Raw genomic sequence first — 17,440 nt, 5'->3', positions numbered from 1 at the left:
TTCCTGATTGCAAGAGGTGTAATATGGTCTTAGAGGAGAGTGTCCTTGTTCTTAGGAAATACATACTAAAGTCCTTAGAGACAATAGGGTATCCCTGTGCACTTAATCTCAAATGTATTAGGGAAAAAAAGAGAAATGTGTGTCTTTATACATACATATACAGAGAGAGATTGGTAAGGCAAATGTCATAGTGTGTTCTAGAGGAAAAGGTACAAAATAGTATTACAGAACAACTGAATGAAAAGGAAAACACTTAGAAGGAAGTTGAATTTTAGATCAACTGAACAATATATAAATTTCCAACTGATATTTATCAAATTGACCTTGAACCAAGACATGAGCCATCTAGGGGAAAGCCCGAAATGGGAAGTTGGTTGCCCATGCTGACCCACAAAGGGGCTTCCTTTGTGCCAGAAACTGACCTGCACCAAGGCTGTTCCTCAGAGCTTCTCATCAGAGCCCTGTCAGAACCAACGTTCCCTTTTTATAACAAGCTTTTAATAATGACCCGACTTGAAAGTCATGGATAATATATCTGACCCACATCACTTTTTACAATAGAAATATATTGTCCTAAGTAAACGGAGTGATTAAAGTAAATAATCTACAATGAAATGCATAACTCAATATGTAAGGGATCATGCCTATACTGGAAGACATTAAGTCATGAGATGTTCACATCTATATCTGAAAGAATCATCATGAAGGTGATACCTAAAAATGCAGGCTAATCAAGTGTCTTGTATTTACGACTCATTCTCTGAGTGCTATTTCTATCAGTGAGTTCATTTTTCAAAATGGTGAGCAACTCCTGGTAAAGTTCTAAGCAAAACAAAGTACATCCTCACCCCATTTCACAACAGAACTGTATTCTTAGGAAAAAAGCAGCAGCAATTTAAAACATGCAAAGACAAATACCAATATAACGTACTAACTAGAATGTCATGGAAAATACATGGGAAAGAATGTATGAAATAGCACTTCTTTCAATCTGTAAACACTCAGGAGGATGACTAACTAGAAGACATAGCGAAATGGCCAGACGCTTGTGTCTTTACATAGCCTCACCAGGAATGAGACAGCTAGAAGCACAGATTGCTACAATCTGTGGGTGATTCTGATACCATGAGAGGCGTTGCCATCAGTGACAATGATTTTCCATGATGGTAAGGATGTGAGCAATTCCTGATAAATTTTTGAACATCATAACGTGCAATATTTTCTCAATTTACACAGTAGATATAGTCCCTGGGAAAGTCAGTACAGATCAGCGTTATACACAAAACACTTTGTGTTATATGTAGAACAGTTAAGACCTAGGCTCAGCTAATTGACAAAAGGGTTTTCACCTACACCAGCATCCACTGAGATATTCACAATTCATGCAGGATGTGGGACAATTCCTCATGTACAGGACCCAGCCTCCCCCTCCTGTCCACATCACTGGATAAACCAAAGGCCTCCTCAGAGGCAGAACTTCTCCAAAGGTCAAGAAGTCTTCCTAAATGACCAGTTAGGTCAGAACATAACTATAAGCACGTGGTCTACAGATTTTTGGACCCCCTGTCCCAGCCAACACCAAGGCTAAGGAAGGTTGGACATTTGAGCTCAGAGCACCTGCTTTAAGTCCCTTCTGCAGTAATGTATCCACCACAGGCAACTGATAAAACTTCATGAATGAATGAGCAGGTCACTTTTCTGATTTGCTGTAACAAGCAATACAGATGCTGTCTGGAAAGAGGTCAGCAGGATCAAGTAAATCCAAGTGTAAATAAAAAAGGGAACATGCCCTCAGATGCACAGTTAGAAACAGTCAAGTGCTGCAACAGAGCCAAGATTCAAAGGCCTCCTTGGAAGCTGTTGTGGTCACTTCTCTGCTATTAGGCAGCTCCAACTTTCTCAGGTTTGAGGGTCAGTGCCAATTCTGCTGGCTTGCTGGAAAGAGGTCCCCAAGCCACACATAAAAGCTAAAAGGTATTACAGGGTTCTCCTCAAAGCAGAAAGGCGGGTGAGGGGAGATCTTTCTGGAACTTTCCCCCAACTTGGCTGGATGGGCTTCACTGAGCACCGTAAGTGGTCACAGAGACCAGGCCCCTAGAATCACAGAGTCGGCAGGAGCAGAACCACAGATTCATTCATCTTTGTTTTTTGAATTTGATGTAAAATCCTGAGTGCCTAACATCTTACAGGTGTTCAAAAATTCATAACTATGATTGTTATTTCTTTTATTTTCTGTTTGTGGACAAGCAAAAAATTAATAGCCTCTCAGCTATTTCCTGGGACTCCAAATTCAGTATTTACAAGATGAAACTAGGTCTGGGAATCTGTGAAGTTTATTTTCACCTGATACACATTTTACTGTCAATCTTTCCACGTGTCTTTTACCAAATATTTTAAATGCAGCAAACCCAAAGCAATTTAAGCAATTAAGTGCACTGAATAGAAGTAATTTCCCAAAGATAGAGCCAAACGGATTAGGAGCATGAATAAAAGATCACAAACCAGATACCCCTTGGAGATCCACCTTCAGATGGAGAAGGGGAGACTCTCTTCTTTCTTTTCCACAACACTTGGATCCATCAAAAATGCAGTCTGTACATTTGGTCTCTCCTCTTTCCTATTTTTCAAATATCCTCCTACCTGTGGGGGAGCATGAGGGCCAGTGGAAAAGGCCCCTGACTGAAGCTTCTTTTGCCTGACCGCCTGGTGTAGCTCACCCTCAGCGGAAGTTCAGTGAGAGACCTTTGCCCCTCACACAAATAGAAATGTCTTCATGAATCAATAATTGATCTCAATTCAGTCCTCTGAGTAAATCTCTCCTTCCTTACATCTCCACCTGTTAGTATCCCTGCCAGGCACAATTTTGGGTAGAGCTGGGGTCTCGTCCAGATCCCTCCAAGGGCTGGAGTCACTGGACACTGAGTACACAGATCTATTGCTTGTATTTCAGGAAAGAATGTTTATTTTCAGCAACTGCATCTCTTTTGGAACTAGACGCCCCAGAAACTCTAGGAAAGCCATTCAACAAAGGCACGTCTGAATCTTGTAACACTGACACAAAACAGATGGACCCCCGTTTTTTCCATTCCATTCAGCATAAACCAGGAGTAGTTCTTTTCCTTCTTTGTGCTGATTTCTGCTCTCAGCTAGATCAGTTAGCCCTGTGAATGAATAGGGAGCGGAAGACTCGATCATGGCAGTAGCCAGGGGGTCAGCTCTTCAGACTGACAGCCCCCTGCGCCCAGCCTAATGAGCATCTGGGGCTGTGTTCTTCTCACTCGTGTCACTATGTTAACTCTGGTGTGTGTGTGTGTGTGTGTGTGTGTGTGTGTGTGTTTTGCCTCCCCAGACCTAAGGGCAGAGATGTTTTATAAAAATCTGTCTTCCCTACCACCATAGCTCTCAAAACAAGGAATGACACACATTAGCAACCTAAATCATGTTGAACAAAGGAATGAATGAAATAAAGTACTTCTGGCTCTATTCCCAACACTGAAAAAATAACTGCAAGCATATGTCCGCCCAGCACACTTGCTGAAATGTCTCCATGAGATTCAGATACTCACCGCTGAGCCCACAACCCTTGAGCCTCTCTCTCTCTTTGTGCAAAATGAGAAGAAACCAGGTGTCCTCACTAATCTCCTCCAGTGCCAGGAAACAAGGGGTGCAGTCTCCACAGATGTGCCCACTGACCCTGAGAGAAGGAGGAGAAATTATTGAAATAAATGCCAACTTTGAAAAGCACCCCGCAAATGCAAAAATACTCTTATGCTACCCAGCAGGCTTGTGGGATATAGCAGGTGGCATACATCACTGCAGACCATAAACACACACACACACGCACACACACACGTGTAATGCCAGGACAAATAATGAGCCTTGATGCTATGGCCACATCAGTCCAAAACCTTTGAGTCACAAAGAGACTGGGAAACTGTATCTGGGATATGTCTTACTAAACCTATTAGCTAGGACTGGGAAGTAATCTAAATAGTTGTGGACTGTTTCAGAAGAATCTGTTGTGAAGGAGATACATCTATGGGTTACTTAGTATTAAACTTCCCATCAGGGAGGGCACCTCCTGGCTGGCTCACCATCAGACCAAAGCCCTGGCAACACTCGTAGGCACTACTCTCCCAGTTCTCAGTTCACCAACACTTTCTTTTCTGACCGTGAAGAGGGAAGTTCTTGGAGTTCTAAGTGTGCAGAGGTCCCAAGAGAGGGGCATGACTTCCAAGAATCAGAAACAACAGAAAGAGATGAACAAATCTAGGCAAGAAGGCAAGTCAAGAAGGATTCGAGCCAGTCAGCCATCAGAGAGCCAGCCAATAAACCGGGAAGGGCTTTTGTTTGACCCACCCTCCCAGTCCACCACACACACACCACAGGTTTGAATTCCATTGGTGAACACAGACTGGACTTGACTATGATCCCACCACATACCATAGTGCAATATTCGCTATTGGGCACTGATCCGTAGTCCTAAAATATCAGGCGTTCCGTAGATACAAAATCATCCAGTATGAATTAAGCTAAGACATTTGTAACAGGTGTGATTGACATTATAAGATGCCTTAGTCACTGTTAACAATGAGCCTGCAAGTCAAGCCAACTCTTGAGTTTATGACGAATGACTGATTAGGAGAGAGATTTAAAGGGTACTAGCTAACGCTGGAAATGAAGTACGATGGGCAGCCTGAAGTTTCTGTATCTGTGAGAAGATACTCAGTATTCAGCACCAACAGAACAATACAATCAAGCTTTGTGTTTTTCTTTTTTTTTTTTTTTCCACAAACCAGAGCAAGGCGTCTTAGGAAACAGGTGCCAAAGAATAGATGTGTCCTGAAGCAAAATTACTCAGTATAGTCCATAGAGGTCAGATGTGCACTGAAGAGCAACTAAGCATGGGAGAGATTCAAAAAGACCCTGGGAAGCAGAAGACCTGGTGAATAAAGCTTGGAATTTGTATCAAACTCCAACATCGTATAAAAGAGCAACAGAAATGAAACGGGAGCATTTCCTTAAAACTGCAACCAACCTGGAAGTTGCCCGGAGTTGACCAAGCTGCAAGAATGACCATAACTAGAACAAGCCCAATGCAGGAAGGGTTGTACTTGAGTGGGTGTATAATCACGGATGTGCAGGGTCTCTCTACATGAATGAGAATGAATTCATCTCATGCATGAATGAGAAACAAATGTAATAGGGAATGCGTCTGTTGAAAACAGGAATTCCATCCTTGAGCTCTAAGTGATGCTCTTTTCCACAATTAGAACCACCAAATCCCCAGAAGGTTTTGACAAACTCCCACATAGCTTTCTGTTGGCAAAGAGGGGAAATAGTGAGGCCAGAACATGAAGGAATTCCAGTGTGTACTATTTAATGAAGTGTGAACTACAGTATACCGCTAAATGACATTTATCTTAAGCACCCAAGCCCTGAACACATATATCCACCAGAGAATTTTTTTCCATGAATATACCTCCCCCTGCCTCCTAAGGTTGGTTCTGGGCATCTGGTTCTAAATGTTCACTTCTGCTGATTCCTGACTCCCCCACCTCAAAAAATGAATCCTCTCCCAAGAGCTGATGGGTCCCTTATACAAATAGACTTCTTGTTAATGCGCCTCACCAGTCCACCACGCATACTCAAGCACACATGATAAACTTGAACTCCATGGGTGAGCTCAGACTGGACTCAATCTATGGCCCACCACACAGTATTTACTAAAGCTTGCTGAGCTCAGATTTGGGGGACAAGAAGAGGGGCAGATGAATGTGTCCTAAGGTAAATTTGGTAAGGATAACCCACAGAAGCCAGATGTGTCCAGGAGAGACAAAAGGCACAACAGAAGGAAGGAGGGGAGGAGGAGACGGGGCAGGGCCTCTGTCCTATGGGAAATTCAAAGAGCAATTAGGGGGAAAAGATGTACTCATGAGACCAAAGCAATTCAATGCTGAGTGTATGGTATACAATAGGGGTTCTTTACCCTGGCTGTACATTAGAGTCATTGGAGAGCTTTTAGAAAACAGTTATCCTGGCCTCACCCCAAAAGATTCTAATTCAATTGTTCTGGGGTGAGATGCAGACAACAATATCATCTAACAGCTCTCTGGGTGTTTCTAATGTACAGCCGTGGTTGACATGCATTTATTCCAACTACAGAATCTGTAAGAGCTCAGATGAGAGGAAGAATCCTGAGGGTAGGAGCAATCAGGAAAGCTTCCCAGAGGGATAGGTAGGGAAGGAAAAAAGAACCAGGACTGTAGGGTAACAAGGGGAGAGGAGGTCTGGAACATGTCTGATTATGAAGGCTTTGAACACCAAGCTCAATAGTGCAAACTCGATCTGATAGACAATAGAAAGAAATGAGGGTCCCTAAGGTGGGCTGGTACATCCACATACACATGACAGTTTTCAAGTTACAGGGCATTTTTCCATCCATGGTCTTGTTTGTCCTTTCAACGACAATAGAGATAGGCAAGCAGGGAAAACATAAACATATCCATTTTACCAATGAGGAAATGGAGACACATAGAGTTTGAGTGACTCAGTAAGAGTAGTGTTTTCAGAAAATTAGTCCAGTGATAGCATGCAGTGTGAATTACAGTGCGGGAGAGGTCCTGGAGAACACGGATGGCTTCCCATAAATGGGAGATAATACCAGTCCACAGCCTGGGAGAAGCCTTGGGAAACACAGCAGAGAGGGGGTCTAAGAGTCGCCTTACTGCCATGCGTCCCTCTATTTGTGTTTGGTGCATGGGCACTAATCTTTAACACAGCAGATTAAAGTTGGAACAACTGTGTCTGCATTAAGAATTAGGGAGGCTGCAGAGCAGACAGGATGGAGTACACCTGAGCAGACATGGCTGAGAACTTGGCCTGCCAGCAAGGGGAGCATGCCTACATGAACTGATTTTAAAGGTAGAGGAAGCTTTCTCTCCATTCCTGAAGTTTCCTTCCAAGTGGAGAGAACTCTATTGTTGACAGACTTTGATCTCTCCCCATCTCCCAACACATCATTCATTTGACTGGTGAATTTGAGAAAAATAACTAAGGATGCTCACTTGAGCTCTAGCTTCATTACTTCTGGGAACCAGCCAGTCCAGGGGGAACAGGAGTTCCCCCAAAACTCTTGCCTGGGTAGCCCTTTCCCTGTAGAAAGCCCTGTTCTGTTCAGTGCTACCAGGGTTGAGTGGGTGAGCCTGCTTCATTCTGGGGCTGAGAATCAACAAGCCCACTTGGCTACAGAACTGTAAGCATGACCTCCGACTTAGCTGTCCTCAGGGATACGTTTCGAACACACTCTTACTCTTCATTCAGTTCATAACTTCTTCAGCGCCAGGAAAGATAAGAGGAGTACTACTCATAGGGAGATTGCTCAGAGACCCCAACAGTTGACAACATTATCGGAGCAAGAAAACAAGGAGATTCTCGGCATAAGCCTCGTGATAATGGCAACCCCAAGGTGGGTTTTCACCCCTCAATAGCCTTGCAAAGGAAGAGATCACTGATGACTTTCCAAAGGAGCACAGAAGCTTAATTTCTCCACCCACCTGCCCAGTGGAGGAAGCTGCCTCTGATTCAGCTCTGGAACCCACTCTGGGAAATACCATCCGGCCACCAGATGGTATTTCCGGCGCCCAAATTTTGCAGGCGTCTTGTTTAGTTACAGACTGTTGCCTCCATCAAACTCCTTCATTCAAACAGTCAAATAAATGATCGGCAGGCTCTATCCTGTGATTTTTATAGCACTGACAAAGTGCAGAAGCCAAGACAAATATTTTAATATTCTTTACCTTGTTAAACAGCCTGACAAGCCAGCTGATTACACAGCTTACCTTTAAAAGGCAAAGATGGTATGAAGGATCATTTCTTTTTTTCTGAGATGAGATAATTTTGTAATTCTAGTTCCTTCAGTAAGTCTAAAGTCTGTACCTTTTAGGGAGCCAGAGCCAATATTCATTCTCTATTTTTTACAGGTCTTGGGATTAAATCTTCGACTAGGTTGAACTCGATCATCTAGAAGCTGCAGCTACCCGCTTGTTCCAGGAAATATGTCCTCTGGGTCATAAGCTCCTTTATCAATACCATCTCCTTTTACCCAAGACTCTTAGATCATTCTCTGCCCTATGGAAGATGTGTAATAAGTATACACATTTAGCCCAAAATATAGTTAAGTGATGTGATAGAGAAAACAGAAATTCAAATTTTAGGGTTTTGTGAGGTTTTTGTTGTTTTATAATTTCTACTTTTAACATGTGGTTCAGTAATTTGCTCTCCATTTACCCCAATTACATTTCCAAGACTCCACGCTATTAGCCCACTTTGGTTACATATCTAAATAAGCTCCACTGTGGTTAAAATTTATGCCAATTTGTCAGTTTCATGTCCTTCTCTCCTCTTCTACCCCTTGGGGCAGGAGGGTGGGGGGTCAACAGAGGCCAGGTTTTGGCAGGAGATTGAAATTTGGGCAGGAGTTAGTGTTTACTAGAAGTGTGTTCCCAGAAGGATGGGGCCGGAACATGAGTGACTGTCCCTGTGAAGGGAGAAAGTTCACGAGACACTCAGTGCTAAGTAGAGGGGGACCTACTGTCCTATTTCTCTCTTTCTACACATAATGAGACCTTGGAGAGAGGATTTCTTTCACAGAGCAGGAAAGGTAGGAGGGAGTTACTGCCACTTCCAGATCCTTTTGTTATTGCCAGATCCTTTTGCTGGCACTACAGTACTTAAATTTCTTTTCTTTCTTTCCAAGTTTATGTCAATGTCCAGTTTAAGCCTTGTCTCCTCCAAGAAGTCCTCCCTGACTATACCCACTGGAATAAAGTCCAATCCAGCCAAGAAGCACCTACCACCAGGTCAGCCCTATAGGTAATGCCAGCATTGGCTGTTTGAAGACACTGTTGTGTATTGACACAAATAAAACAAGATAAAGTGTAGAAAAAATAAAATAAGGGAAGAAAAAGAACAAGGAGCAACATGGGTTCAAACTATGGTGCTTTCAGATGAAAATGAGAGACTAAAAATGGCTAAAAATTATGGAGGAACATCAGGGTTCACCTAGCTCTGACTCTGATGAACAAGTTCTTCCTAAAAAAAAATAAAAATATTTCCAATAAGCCTTAGAAGCCCTCCACACTGGTCCTACTTGAAGAGGCAGAGAATGCATTTCATCTCCCCAACTCACTCTGGCAACATCTCTGAAAGTTGAGATCAATTCCTTAGGTTGGTTATGGTCTATTTCCTTGTGTGATAATGGAAAGATATTATTAAGATGGACTCTTCCATTCATTCTTTCTCACAATCTATCTCTGTCCAATATCAGTACAGGGGCACAGGAGTCTATCAGTTGTTTATCTATCTCTCCACATATCCATTTAGCACCTACTTAGTACACCAGCTGGATGAAATTTCAAGAAGCCAAGCACTCCCAATCACATTGCATGTAGCCTTACAGTCAGACACTGAGGCTATTCATTCACTCACTCAACACTCTATTTGGGAATGTCTACAAGACACCAGGCACTGTTCTCAAAACTGGGTGTACAGCAGAGAACAAAACAAGCAAACTTCCTGCCCTTTCAAAGAATCTATGTTCTAATGAGGGAAATTAACAAGAAATTATAACTATATATATAAGATAATGTAGTAATAAGTGCTATGGAGGAAAATAAGGTGGTATCAAGGGACAGATGATGACTGAGGATGTTATTTCAGGTGATAAAAGAAAGACTAAGGAGATGACATTTGGGCAGAGACTGAAAAGAAGTGAAGAAATGAGCTATGCTAATGACTGAAAGAAGAGGTTTCCATGGGGAGGGAACACCTAGTGCCAAGACTGAGGCAAGAGGTGCCTTAGATGAACAAAACCAAGGCCTGTGCGCTGGAACCATGAGCAAGCAGCAGGCAGGGAGGAGATGAGGTCAGGGATGAGACAGGGTTTCAGCAAGGGTGGTAACCACGTTGGTGCTACTCTTGCTGTGATAGAAAGCTCTGGAAGGGTTTTGAGGAAAGTCATAGTCTGATGTAAGACTTACAGCATTCACACCGGCTGCTCTGCGGAGAACAGAACAGATGGCTCAGGGCCCAGAGTGGAGGCTGGGAACCCAGGCAGGAATCTCTCTTGTTTGTTCCTGCTGCTTCCTGTGTATCATTTTCCCAGCCCAGTTGCAATCTGTTCTAGGGCAGACTGTTCTGGTCTGTCTCGAAACCCTACTGCTTGGCTCCAGGGAACCTTCTAGAGCCCCAAACCACTCCCTACTTTCCCCTCAATGTGTTTTCCTTTCCTTTGCAACCCAACTAAATATGCTCATACCACTGTTTCCCAGGCATCATACCCTTCCCCTACATGCTCAATCCACCCACATCCAGGATCAAATTCTGTTCAGATGGTGCTAGGGATGAGCCACCTAACCTCACATGCTGGTTCTCACTGAGGTGCAAACGGCCATTGCAATCTTAATGCAACGTGTCATCCATGTCACGTTACCTGGGAAGATTTAAGAAAACATACATTTTCTCAAAAGCAGCAGAGAAAGAGGGGAAACCTCCTTACTTGCTATTCCCTGGGCTCAGGTACAGTTTGGGTGCTAGCTTTTCAGAGGACTCTGGTCACCTCAGAGAATTTTGTTCTTCCAGAGAAGGAGGAATCCTATGGTATCCTATTGTCTAAAGTCTGAGTGGTGGTGACACCACTGAAACAGCAGATTAAATATTTTTGTGATTCCAGAAGCAGAAAACAAACTGCTTGATGAATGGCAGGCACTGCACAGATGCCACCTATTAAATAATTAAAATAAAGTAGAAATTAAAAATAAACAGTGGAAAATGATTTGAAACACAAACAACCAAAGGAAGCAGAAAGAGTAACTTGGGAATGAAGAAGTGAGTAAAATTAGATTTGAGTTATTTCTAAATTCAATTGCAGCTAGATTAACTGGCTGTCTTTCTCCCATTGTCAGCATGAAATAAACAATACTTTACACTGAGAAATCCTAGAAGCAAGTGCAATTCTAATGCAGCGGCCATGGTGCCTCTTTTGATGGGCAGGAAAATGCCCGGATTTTGCTGATTAGGACAAAATGTGTATATATAAAGTGAGGTGAAATGAAAATAGAATTTGTAGTGGTCAGCAAATGCTGTGTAATGAGCATTTACAGAAACTTTGTAACACACAGTGAACATTTACCTATCTCAGATTTGTGGGTCCATTGTGAATTTGCTGATCTGTATGGGGCTTGTCTAGGTGGCTCTGTTTCATGCTGAAATTTAGGCTGGGATTGGTGTATCTCAACTTGTTTGTGCTCTGGTGTATTTCACGGTACTTAGTGTGGGAACCAGGCTAAAATGGCAACAGCTACTCAGAGGAAGCTTGTTTCATGGTAATGACAAGAAGGTAATTTCAAGAAGGTAGGTGTAAACTCACAATTCCTCTGAAGCCTCAACCTGGAACTGGCTACTCCTACCTACACCCCACCAGCCAGTACAAGTCCCATGGTCAAGCCCATGGTCAATGGGATGAGAAAATACACTCCATCTACCCTACTAACTGATACTGCAAAGTCATATGGGAAAGGGTATGATTATGGGAAAGGGTTTTATTAAACATGATACTTTTCAAAGCCAATTGTTTCTCAGGTCCTTCAAAATGATGTTCTAGACCATGGTTTGACAAACAATGGCTCACAGGCCAAATTCAGCCTGCCACCTGTTTTTGTAGGTCCTGCAAACTAAAAATGTTTTTTTATGTATTTAAATGATGGGGGGAAAACAGTCAAAAGAATAATAATGTTTTTGGACACATTAAAATTATATGACCTTCAAATATGTGTCTATAAAGTTTTATTGTAACATATCCACACACATTCATTTATGTATTATCATGCTGTGTTTGCACTAAAATAACAGAGCAGTTGCAACAGAGACCCTGTGGCCTGCACAGCCTACAACATTCACTAACTGACCCTTTAAAGAAAAAGTTTACTGACCTTTAGTCTAATAGAAAAATAATGTGAGCTACATATATAATTTTACATTTTCTAATAGGAACATTGTAATATTGTGATTTATAATAAGAAATATGTATTCGGTCTTCCTCTCATTTCTAACTAGCTAGCTCCTAGCTCCTAAAACCCTTGGAATTTCCTAAGTGATGAGAGCAATAAAGGTGACTTGATTTTCATAACAATCTCCTTTCAACCACACCTGAGTTTATGTTAATAAGGTGACCTTTGGAAAACACCTACAGATGATGGCTGGCTGCCACAGGAACCAATTGTGTGATTGGAGGGTTGAAGCTTTCCTTCCCATCCCCCTGACCTCTGGGGAGGGGAGAGGGCTTGGAGGTGGAATTTATGGCCAGTGGCCAATGATTTAATCAATCATGCCTATATAATGAAGCATCCACAAAAAAGCAAAAGGACAGGGTTTAGAGAGTGTCCAGGTTGGTGAACACGTGGAGATTCTGGAAGAACATGGAAGCTCTGCACCACTTCCAGCATACTTTGCCCTATGAATCTCTTCCACTTGGCTATTCCTGAGTTATAACTTTTTATAATAAACTGGTAATCTATTAAGTAAAATGTTTCTTTGTTCTGTGAGCCACTCTAGCAAATTAATTGAACCCAAAGAGGGGGGTGATGGGAACCTCCAATCTATAGCCAGTGGGTCAGAGGCACGGGTGACAACATGGAGTTGTGATTGGCATCTGAAGTGGGGTCAGTCTTGTGGGACGGAGCCCTTGGCCTGTGGGTTCTGCCAATAACCAGATAAGTGTCAGAATTGAGTTGAATTTGTGGAGAACTGAGCTGGTGTCAGAACTGTACACATCATAAAGTAAAAAGAAACAGGTGAAATAAATTATAATAATATATCTACTTAAATATATCCAAAAGGGTACATTATGAAAAAGTATTAATGAGATATTTTACATTCTTTTTTCGTATCGAGTCTATAAGATTTGATGTGTATTTTATATTTACAGCACATCTCATTTCAGACTAATCACAATTCAAGTGATCAATAGCTATCTGGGCTAGTGGAGACCATACAGGAAAGCAAAAATGTAGACCATTTTTATCTCCCCTTTGCAAAGCCCAACCCTGCGTGGTGGTGGTTGTTTTCAGATCTCTTCTTAAATCAACTTATTCTAAATAATCTCTTAGCTTGAATGACTATGGAGTGTGTATCTACAGCCAACATTATGTTATCTTGTGCCAGGAGAAGAGCTCTGCCCACGATGGATGCTCAAAAATGGTTTGTTGGATGAATAAATATGTGAGTGGATGATGCACTTGTCCATATCATGTTTCTGGAGTCATTCTCTGGCTTCTCCCTGTGTTGGATTCCTGTCTCTCTAATTAAACAGTTTGCTTCTTAAGTGTGATGACCAGGTATCTCCTATTAGAGCAGCCCGCCTGCAGATAACTATAAACGGTGGAGAATATTTTTAAAACGGCTACATGAAAGTGTCAAAAACAAGACGAAACTAGAGAGGAGACCACAATTGGAAGAAGGGAATGGTGCTGGGTTGATTGTCCATTTTTAGCTGAAGGCAGACTTCAGTCAGCAGCAAGTGGAACAACTAAAATTTGGTGCAAATCCCACAGTCTTACCAGCTTGCAGAACCAGAGGACAGAATTCACGGTGCCCATAGTTGCTGGAAAGAGGAGGAGGTGACCCAAAAGGGAATGAGCCCAGGATGGGGAGCCCTACATTCTGCTTATAAATTCTGCCCCAATCTCTGGCTGTCCCCTGAACAACACAGGTGTGGGACAGACACAAAGCAGCCCAGCTGAGACTGAGAGAACAGAGCAGAGAACCTTGCTGCTGCCCACAGTAAGGAAGACAGAGCTTAGAGTTTTAGTCTAGCCAACACTTTTCTGAGGAATATAACTGAATAATCCAGAGTGTCTACAATGTATCATTGAGAACATGCCAGACACATTTTGAACGACTGAACACTTCACTCCTGCACATCTTCCTGGAGAATTCCTTCAAGACCCAGTGTAAATATCAGTTTTCTTAAGAAGCTCTTCTTGCCTCCATCCTAATCACCCCCTCCTCTGCCCAATCTCTGAACCCAGGGCACTCCTGTCATACTATGCACCACAATTTAGGAAATTTTAGCTCTTTTTTAATGCCCCTCCCTCATTACACTATGAGCTGTACGAAGGCATAAACCTGATCTAGTTCCTCTTGGTCTCCCCAGTGCCAGGACCCATAGTAAGGATCCAATAAATGTACCTTGCAGGGAGTGGTGGGGATGGAGAGGAAAGAAAAATACTTTTTTTTCTGAAAATTAAAGGTCTGGCGGGGGGGGAGAGGGATAAATTGGGAGATTGGGATTGACATATACACACTAATATATATAAAGTAGATAACTTATAAGAACCTACTATATAGCACAGGGAACTCTACTCAATACTCTGTAATGACCTATATGGGAATAGAATCTAGAAAAGAGTGGATATACGTATATGTATAAGTGACTCACTATGCTGTACAGCAGAAACTAACACAACATTGTAAATCAACTATACTCCAATAAAAAAAATTAATTAAAAAAAGAAGGTCTAAAAAATTTTATAAAATCCCTTTGACTCAAATGCAAGCTTTCTGTAATTGTCACAAGACTACAGTTTTAGATAACAATAACAGCTCTTCACATTTCTATAACATTTATAATTTACACAGCACTGAATATAATCTCAGTCGTTTTTGACAACCCAATTATGCATTAGTACTCAAATATTACAGCTGAGAAAGCCAATGATTAAAAACATTGACTTGAAAAAAAACAAAAAAACACATTGACTTGTCCAAGATCTCTGGCATATGACTGAAAATGCACAGAACTTTGACCCAAACTTAGGTCTTTGGATTTAAGGTTTGTTTCGTTTTGTTGTTTGTTTTCACGACATACAAACCTTGAGGATAAATCAACCTCTGCCTCCTAATGTGGGTGGAGCCTTAGTGTCTCCCAGGGACATGCCAGCCATCATCAGCACTGAACACTACCAAGGCCTGCTGCGGCGGGGGTTCATGTCGGGGTTTGCAGAGGCCCAGGTACCACCAGCTCCTGGCCTAAATCCAAGACCCCAAGCTAAGACCCGACTCCCATCTCATGGGGCCAGTACCGTCCTCAGGCTCAGCTGTGCAGAGGTGCCTGTTACTTTCCCTCTGACTCTTTCTGCCACACCTGATGTGGTTGCAAAAGGAGGCTTCATAGACAATAGAACATGAGATGAGTCTTCATGGATGCTCAAGTGGATAGACAGAGAGGAATGTGCCAAGTGTTTGATGCAGGAAGATTTTGTAAAACAAAATCGCCAAAGCAGAGAGGTCTATAGTTTACTCCCAGAGTCTATAGAGATGGACACAAGTGGGGCTCTCATGGGTTGACGAAGCCCCACCACCACCACTACCTCTGCTACGGCCTCTTTCTTTCCAACCATGTCTTCCATTCACATTGGACATGAATCGGAACATGGCTGTGCATCAGGCAGACAGCTCTGGGGGACACAGTGGCTGATGCAAAGTCAGAGGTGGCCTTTAAAATCACACAGTCAGCCCTGCCCCACCCTCTAGCAAGAAGCTCCTTGCCACACCTGTGCACGGGCCTGCGGGAGGCCCCCTAGTGAGTGTCAGGGTGCTCTATCCCAGGGAGCCCCGCCGAACTTGATGGAGCACCTTGAAATGGCCAATTGTTTTTGAAAATGTCTGGGTACTGGGACGTGCCTGCCTCTGAATCACTGTGGGCAGTTTTTAAAACTAATTTTTCCCCATTTCTCCTATGGTAATTCTGATCTCTAGGTATAGAAAGGGTCTTTAAACATGATTCCCAGACCCTATACTGGACAAGCTAAATCAAAATTACCTAGGGAGGGCTGTGGGGACTGGTTCTTTAAAAAACCTTCCCAAACGGTTGTTTAAAAAAACCTTCCCGGGCTTCCCTGGTGGCGCAATGGTTGAGAGTCCACCTGCCGATGCAGGGGACACGGGTTCGTGCCCCGGTCCGGGAAGATCCCACATGCCGCGGAGCGGCTGGGCCCGTGAGCCATGGCTGCTGAGCCTGCGCATCCGGAGCCTGTACTCCACAATGGGAGAGGCCACAACAGTGAGAGGCCCGCGTACCGCAAAAAACCAAACCAAAACAAAAAACCTTCCCAAATGGTTCTACAGCAAGACTGGTTGGGAACTGCCGAATTGGAGTATTCTAACTTCCAGCCCAAATCTCCACCTGGCCGTTCTGCCTGTCCCCCCTGCTCTGTCCCCTGCAGCCACCAAAGCTTTCAGGGCGGGCTTCCCTGGTGGCGCAGTGGTTGAGAGCCCGCCTGCCGATGCAGGGGACACAGGTTCGTGCCCCGGTCTGGGAAGATCCCACATGCCGCGGAGCGGCTGGGCACGTGAGCCATGGCTGCTGAGCCTGCGCGTCCGGAGCCTGTGCTCCGCAACGGGAGAGGCCACAACAGTGAGAGGCCCGCGTACCGCAAACAAAAAAAGCTTTCAGGGCTTCCTCCTCAAGACACCTGCTCGGTGTTTGAAAAATAAAGGCTATCATCTTCTCCTCCGTCTTTTCTTTTTAAGACTAAAAGGAACATCACAGCAAGAAAAAGAGGGATTTTCCTGCTAGGAGCCTCCAGAAATTAGTCTCAAAATAGTATTTGCTTCAGGGACTTATTTATTATAACTCAGAAACAAAGTGTTGAAAGTGTAGGGAAAATTCAAACTGATTTGTTTCACCTTTGTATCATTGTATTCAAAATGCTGAGGAATTTCTTTTCTCAGAGTCAGTTTTGTTTTGGCAATTGACCCTGTGGAAAATCAAAGAAAAAAATGATTCAGGCAGATCCATGAATTGCCGCCAGCTGAGGCCATCATTTGACGGGTTCTGGCCCCTGGCTCTTCTCAGCAGGGTAGGGAAGGGAAGGGAAGGGAAGGGGCTCCATCCTTTGCAGGCAGCCTCCATGCAGAGCCCCAGTTAGCAAGATGAGATGTCCAGCTTCATCAGGGCTGGGCTCCGGATCTGGGAAAAGGAGCATCTGTAGATTCACGTCCTGGGAACCTAACTGGAGTGGAAAGCTGAGAAGGATGGCCAGAGGCTGCAACACACAAATCTTACCCCTCCATCAGAGCCCTGGCATGTGAGAATTAGCTGGTTCTGGGAAGGGAGGACTTAAAAGGCATAGTTACAGGGATGCAATGGTACAACATTAAGCGCAGGTGCTTCCACCTTAGACTGGATTTATCTTTTCACTGGTCAAGCATTGGTCCAGTTAGTCCCAACGGGGTAGGTGGGTTTCCCCAGTGGGCATCGTTTTTGTGTGCCGACCACATTTCTTCATGACAAGCTTGATGTTTAGCAGGGGCTTAACACCAAATGTTGGAGAAATAAAGAAGGGCATTAAAATAAATCCTCAAACATAACTAACGTTGA

General features: G+C 43.3%; 1 long non-coding RNA gene across 9 annotated transcripts in view; it reads right to left on the bottom strand.

The window, feature by feature from the left end:
• LOC117200765 (uncharacterized) overlaps window positions 1-17,440 on the bottom strand; it is a 354,407-nt gene that overhangs the window by 136,592 nt on the left and 200,375 nt on the right. For all 9 annotated transcript variants that reach the window (XR_007471048.1, XR_007471047.1, XR_007471049.1 and 6 more), the window contains one exon: window positions 3,567-3,694. This is a non-coding gene — a long non-coding RNA (uncharacterized LOC117200765). The remainder of the gene's footprint in view (window positions 1-3,566; window positions 3,695-17,440) is intronic.

Source organism: Orcinus orca, chromosome 13 (assembly GCF_937001465.1).
Source record: "Orcinus orca chromosome 13, mOrcOrc1.1, whole genome shotgun sequence".
In the NCBI taxonomy this organism is placed as follows: domain Eukaryota; kingdom Metazoa; phylum Chordata; class Mammalia; order Artiodactyla; family Delphinidae; genus Orcinus; species Orcinus orca.
Note: the sequence above shows the minus strand (reverse complement) of the source record. Positions and strands in the feature narration are given on the sequence as shown.